Here is a 7,065-nt window from a genome sequence, read left to right on the forward strand (position 1 = left end):
AATACAACTAGCATACCACATACCATATCATCAACTAGCATACCACAAAACACATAATGGGTTGGCCTTGGTGCCTTCGACCCATTGGTATAGTGAGTAGACTCACCACACACTGCTGAAGTCCGACGGATAAAATTCTAGCTGATGGATGACAGATTCCCGAACTGTCAACATGAAAACAACACCCAACTAACCATTTGGGTTTCAATGCATAACCATAAATCCATACTTGGGGTAAAAAGGACCATTTTACTCCGTACCTAGCTTGGTCCAAGACCAAGGCCCAAACTTACACTTTGAAGGCCCAAAAACCAAACAATTAATCAAGGCACAACTATGGCCCAATTTTCCAAATTGGGCCCAAACCCCTCACATGGGCCTTAACCTAAAGCCCATCGAAATATCCTAGTCCATATACTTGTTCTCAGATGGCACAATAAGAACCCAAACACCTAAGCCCAAAACAAGGCCCAACATGAAGCCCAAACATAATTAGGGTTTTTCACATAAAATGACGATTAGGGTTAAGTGTTATTACTTAACCCATTAAGGACTTAATCGATTAAGTCCATCACTCCACTAGGAAAAACATACAATGTAATCGGGCATAAGTCATGACTTCAATCCACTAGTCCAAATGTGGGTCCCGACAATCCAAAACTTAACATCTCCAAAATTAGGGTTTTCTAAACTCTAATTACGGTTTCTAACCCAAGAACATGACAATTAGTCTAAGGGTTAAGTTTTAGGTCAAATTAGGGTTTCACTAGGCCGGGCACCACCCACTGCCACCTCGGGCGTTGGTGGTCGAGGTGGTTCATGGCGGCAGCCCCCCGCATACGGCGAGGACTCGAGGGATAATCTCAAAAACCGAACACACACACACAAGATGTACATCAATAACGCACACACCCAATCACACACACGCACACACATAACCACCTCATTACGGTGGCTGGTGGCGGTAAAAGAAGAAAACTTGGCGGCAACCACCATGGTTGGTTGCCATGGTGGTTCGCCTCACCTCCGGCCGACATAACAACTCTTCCACACGTTTCACTGGTTCTAACAGCAACACACGCGTGCACACGACACATAGCCACCATTCTCAGCCACCACAAGGCAGCTAACGACGCCGGAAACACGGAAATGGCGACCAAAGGCCACTGGCGACCACAATCGACATACACAACGTCAAACCACAGAAAGAACCCCTTTTTATACTTTCATATTTCTGAAAGACCCAAACTTTCATACTTGACAATATAGTTATTCCAAAACATGCTACATGCATATTTATAAAATAATATTTTTACATTGATAAAGTCATTACAAAAGATTGGATACAAACCGACTATGTTTTAAGATTTTACATAACTACCCAAGATATTGTAAATCTATACAAACCTAAACCAAAATACAAAAATAATATTACAACTATTCTAAGTCTTCCAACTATACTAGGTGCTTATTGCCTGCATTATGTTAAAACATTGAGAGGGGTAAGTGATAACGCTTAGTGAGTTCAATAATAGATACAATATAACGTTATGCCATATATATATATATATATATATATATATATATATATATATATATATATATATATATATATATATATATATATATATATATATATACCAATATGGCAGAAGCAAATAGGAGCAAGGAACAACAAAGGCATAATGTGATAAGCTTTCCCTAACAATCATTGATTTGATTCAAAGATATACAATCATTGAGACATAACAATTTCCATACTTGATATACATCAATAACGCTTTGGCCCAAATGGCACAGAAGACATACAACTTCAGATTAACCTTTTGGTAGATTTCAGGTTTTCACGCCCTCTCTAACCCTTTTTGCCAATACCATAGAATAGAAATCATTCTCTTACGGAGACATGTTCTACATGGCCAGAGGCTACATACTAGTACCAATATGAATCTAAGTCCTTTCACTGATCACATGGTCAAAGGTATTACTTTGCTATTAAACGTAGCGAATAAAAATTAACACGGGAAAATACTCAGGAATATCATTCTACCGAAGCCAAAGTGATACCTATGACATACACTTCATGGTCAACGGTTCATACCAATACCCAAGTGATGCCTATGTCATACACTTCAAGTCAGAGGTACAGCCTTGCTATAAAAATAGCGGAAACTACAACTCGAGATGATAACATGGAAAAGCACATAGCACATATAACACATAACATACAATTGTTCCTATATATTAAACTCACCTTGAAATAACCGGGGGTCAAAATAATAATTTGGGCAGCACTTCGGCTCTAAATATGACTTTCTTCGTTGAAAACCGGGCTCTGCGAAGGTAGAGCTTTGAAACCGAAAAGATAAATTTTTCAGGCTTCTCGGGAATCTCGGGGCGTGTTTCGGGCTTTGGAATAAGTACCGGGGCTTCGGGGGATGTCGGGATAGTAAAAATATTGAAAAAGGGTGAAAAAGTGCCAAAATTCTAAAAATACCCGGGAGGGTTCGCATGGCTGCTATTTATAGGGGAGGAGGACCGAAGGCTCGGATCCGAGGCTGGGAAGCGAGAGGCTCGTATGCGAGGCTCGGACCAGCTGTCAGCAGGGCGAGGCTCGGTTCGGACAGATGCTCGCTTTGGATTGGGCCTCCTCCTCGGTCGAATCAGGAGGCTACACACGGGTCGGATCACGTGGGTGCATGCGAGGATCACGTGGCTTCTTCAGAAACCTGTGCGACACGCGTCGCTTCTCGGACATGCCACGCAGCAGCTTCGGACATGTGGCCAGCTCCGAGCGAGGGTGACGTGGCAATCACTATTCATGCGAAATTTCTCGAAAAATGTGCCCAATCTTGTAAAATCCATAACTTTCTCATACGGGCTCCGTTTTTTACGTTCTTTATATGCACGCGTAGAGAAAATTATGCTCTACAACTTTCGTTTAGACTTCGTCGGAAAATTTTGACTTTATTTTTATATTATTATTTTTAACAGACCGGGACTGGTAAATCCGTTAAAAATTCATAACTTCTTCATCCGACGTTCGTTTTCGTCAGACTTTTTACCGTTGTACTACTAATGACGAGACCTTCGATTCTCATTTAGGTTGTGTTGGCTAAAAATCACTCGATCTAAAATTCAAATTTTTAGCTGTCTACTGCTAAGCTGAAACTTGTAAAAATCATAATTTCCTCATACGAAGTCAGATTTTGGCGTTCTTTTTATCGAACTTCTCGGTTTAACGAATACTACGACTTTTATTTAGATCACTAAGGCTAAAAAGTAGTTTATAAAAAACTCACTTTTTACGTCATTCGACACCGTGCCGGTTTTATCGCGGATCTTCGATTGGTCATAACTTCTTCGTTATAACTCGGATTTCGATGAGGTTTTCGCCTACGTGTTTCTAACGAGATTATCTACAACTTTCAATAATAAAATTTTACTTATTCCAAATTTTATATTTTCGCTAAATTTCACTATTTGGCTTTTAATTGGATTCTCATAAGACTTCCAATATTTTATGAGTGATTCTAAACATAATTTTACCTTATTTCTAGTAAAAACTATTTGTTAGAACTCAACACTCAATTTCACATAATATTTCATAATATTATTAACTTTTTAATTTACATAACACGATTTCAAAACGTGTATGTTACAAATACCTCCTCTTTTGAGGATTTCGTCCCCGAAATCACAACGATTTAGACAAATGAGGATATGTCGCTCTTATCTCATTCTTATTTTCCCTAAGTATAATTTGAATCTTATCATTGGTGTCTTGAATCATTTCAGGACCACCAAGGATTTTCTGTCCTACATTATGCCAACATAATCGTGTTCACAGTTACTACCGAACTCTAAGACATATGCACGAAGCATATCTTCTACTGTTTGGATTGTTCTCTCCATCTATCCATCTGTCTGGGGATGATAAGCTGTGTTGGGAGAATCTCGAGATCCCAATTCACTTTTCATACTCGCCCAAGAGTGAGAAGTGAAGCGAGTATCACGATCGGAAATAATCTTTAGTGGCACACCATGTCTCGCCACAATTTCGTCTAAGTAAACTTGTTTGTATTTCTCCATTAGAACCGTTGTACGTATGGCGAGAAAATATGCACTCTTAATCAGCCGGTCGATAATTATCCAAAGGCTATCATTCACAGTTTTCTTCTCCTCTTTCAAGGTATTAACTGTATAAGCCGGATAAGTAGAATATCCCTTCGATATAAATTTACGAGTTTTTAAGAAAGAAATTTATTATTTTCACCGTAGATATAAATAAAATCCTTCATATCATTCTTCGTAGCACAAGAGTTCTGCGTAGTTCTTTGACAATCGATTCATGTCGAGAATAATATCAAAGATAGGAATTAGGTTAGCAGGAAGATTATAACTTTCAATTCCTATAACACTATCTCTATAGCAAGTAATGATATATTTCCTATGTTATCTACATGAAATGATTGGATAATTGCGTAACAAGCAATTTGAAAAGAATGTGCGAATTTATAAGGCACGAAAGAATCTGAGGTATCATAATCAAATAAGATGTGAGCAGAGCTAAAGTTTACGAGAAAATTACTAGTCACAACATTCGAGTCCTAACTTACTTCCTCTGTGGTAATCTAAAATGTACGATTTTTTTAACTTTTGGTTTGCCAAACGATTGTCAAACTCTTCAAACTTCTTAATTACTAGCGGTGCTCAAACCTGCACCCGCTCATCATTCTCTATTGGGCCTTCAATCCTAATCTTTGAGTTAAAACTCAATTCTCATTGCAGACTCCTGCTCCTTCTTGGTTTATAGACTAAACCCAAGATAAGGCCTTTACTTTTGTTATAACAACAACTCGTATGGTCTTATTCTAATGACCTTTGATTTTATAACGCACAAGACACATAACGAACCAAACTCTTGTATTAGAATCAGATCGAATAAATCAAGTTGATGGAATAAAGAAAACAAAAAGAGTTTGAACAACACGTGGATGCTTCGGAATAGAAAGAATAGCACCACGTATCTCTAATTCGTGCTTTCGGACATATACATCTTTTAGCTTTTGGCACCTCCTCCTTTTTAGTTGGAGTACTCTTTGATTGTTGAACGAAAACTTGACTCCCCGCCATTTGATTAGTAAGAGTAGGGCAGAAACATTTCTTGTGGCCAGTAACACCACATAGCAAGTCACATCTCTGGCTAATGATTGCTCAATCCTTTAATGAAGATCGTTATATTTCTATTGACTACCTCGACCATTTACTTCTTCAGTATTCCTATTGAAGTTTCGTCACTATACAAGACATGGTTCTCTGAACCAATCAACTCCTTTCGCGGATTTATACTAATCGGACTCGATTCTTTATGACATTAAGATTTGAACGATACTTATCTTCTTAGTCATTACCAAATCGAAGGTAACGACACACATGAATAAAATGGAATCATTTACTAGCTTCTTGGTAACCTTGTGACTTTTCCTGAGCCAAGTGTGAGTCCTGTGCTTCCAGTAGTATAGGCCTCTACTACTATTCACACCTACTCATACTCGTCCCAAGTATTGTCTCGCAGTTCCCAAGTCACCATTCAAAAGTTTTCACAAAGCAACTTATCACACATGAACATGTTCAAACAAATACATACAACAGTTTCTCCTAGACTCAACTAGGGTTTTCACGTTTCTATCAAACATATATTGGATTACCTATACTCGCCTTCTAGGATTCTTCTCACGCATATGCTCGATTTAATATATCTTAATATTTTTCCATGGGTCGATAGAAATTTTACTTCCAATTCTTCATATAAATTCTTTCTCGGGTAGTGTCTACTTTGCAAGACACACTACACCCAAAATTTACTCTAGCAGTGTAGAGACAAACAGTTTTCAACTACTTACATCATCTTCTAACTCATGCAAACCATCATGCATATTTGTTGGTTTCATTATCCTTTCATGACATCGTCATTCCTGTATCTGAGTAAGTCTTCTTCTCATGGTTGTATCTTTTAAGCCTACTTCATAGGAGTCTATCCTAAGAAGTCTGCATTATAGCTGCATCTCAGCAAGCTCTACTAGCTTCAACTTGGTTCTCTGTCATTCCTAACTACAACATTTCTTCTCATATAATAATATGAGTGTATATCTTCTTCAACTAAGTACTCTACCTTACTTAAACAAGTAAGTTACTTAACCTTTTATTACTAAATGACTTAATTCACCATCCTAATTATGTATGTTAAAGTCGGCTTAACACACAATGGACTTTCATAAGGATGTGATAGAAGTGAATCATCACTTAGTATTATTAAATACTAAGTCTGAGCATCATGTATAATGTTACTACTTGAACTACATACTACATCACAAAGTCTTGGCCTATTGAGTCTGAAATCTTCATTAGCCTTTCCTTTGATCTTCATTTAATTCTTCTAAATCTTGTACCACATAAATTTCTATACTGTCGAAGTATTTATCACCAGCTTCGGTTCTTCCGACTCTATAAACAAACACTGCTTCAATCTGGACAGCGGTGGAACAACTTCATGGATTTGTACCAACACATTTATCTCACCCAAACGTGTTTCAAACGCACATCTTTCTTCCAAAGATGTTATTATATATCAAACATACTTTAAATGTATAATACCACTCTATTGGTATTAATACACTATTTACGATAATACTTTATATATATTATTTTATGATATCCCGCGATCGTTTATTTATAAACTTATCGATGTCAACTATCATAAGTCTCTTTATCACTTCGAAAAGTTTCATGTAAATTCTAATACAGAAATTCTTAGAATTCTAAACATAAAATTTTCTCATCTAAACCAAGGTCGGGATAGAGACCTTAAACTTTCTCAAGTAATAGCAATATAGCTAGGCAACTTAAGGCATGCTATATTTATTTATCCTTTAGCACATCTTAGAATATAAGGTATATCTCCTCTTAATATTCTAGTGCTTGTGTCCATTAGGTATCCAACCTAAAGTATACCAGATACATATTGTATCATCACTTAACAATTCATGTTTAAATCTAGAAATT

This window comes from Lactuca virosa, chromosome 4 (assembly GCF_052849685.1).
Source record: "Lactuca virosa cultivar CGN04683 chromosome 4, Lactuca_virosa_CGN04683_v6, whole genome shotgun sequence".
NCBI classification, from domain to species: domain Eukaryota; kingdom Viridiplantae; phylum Streptophyta; class Magnoliopsida; order Asterales; family Asteraceae; genus Lactuca; species Lactuca virosa.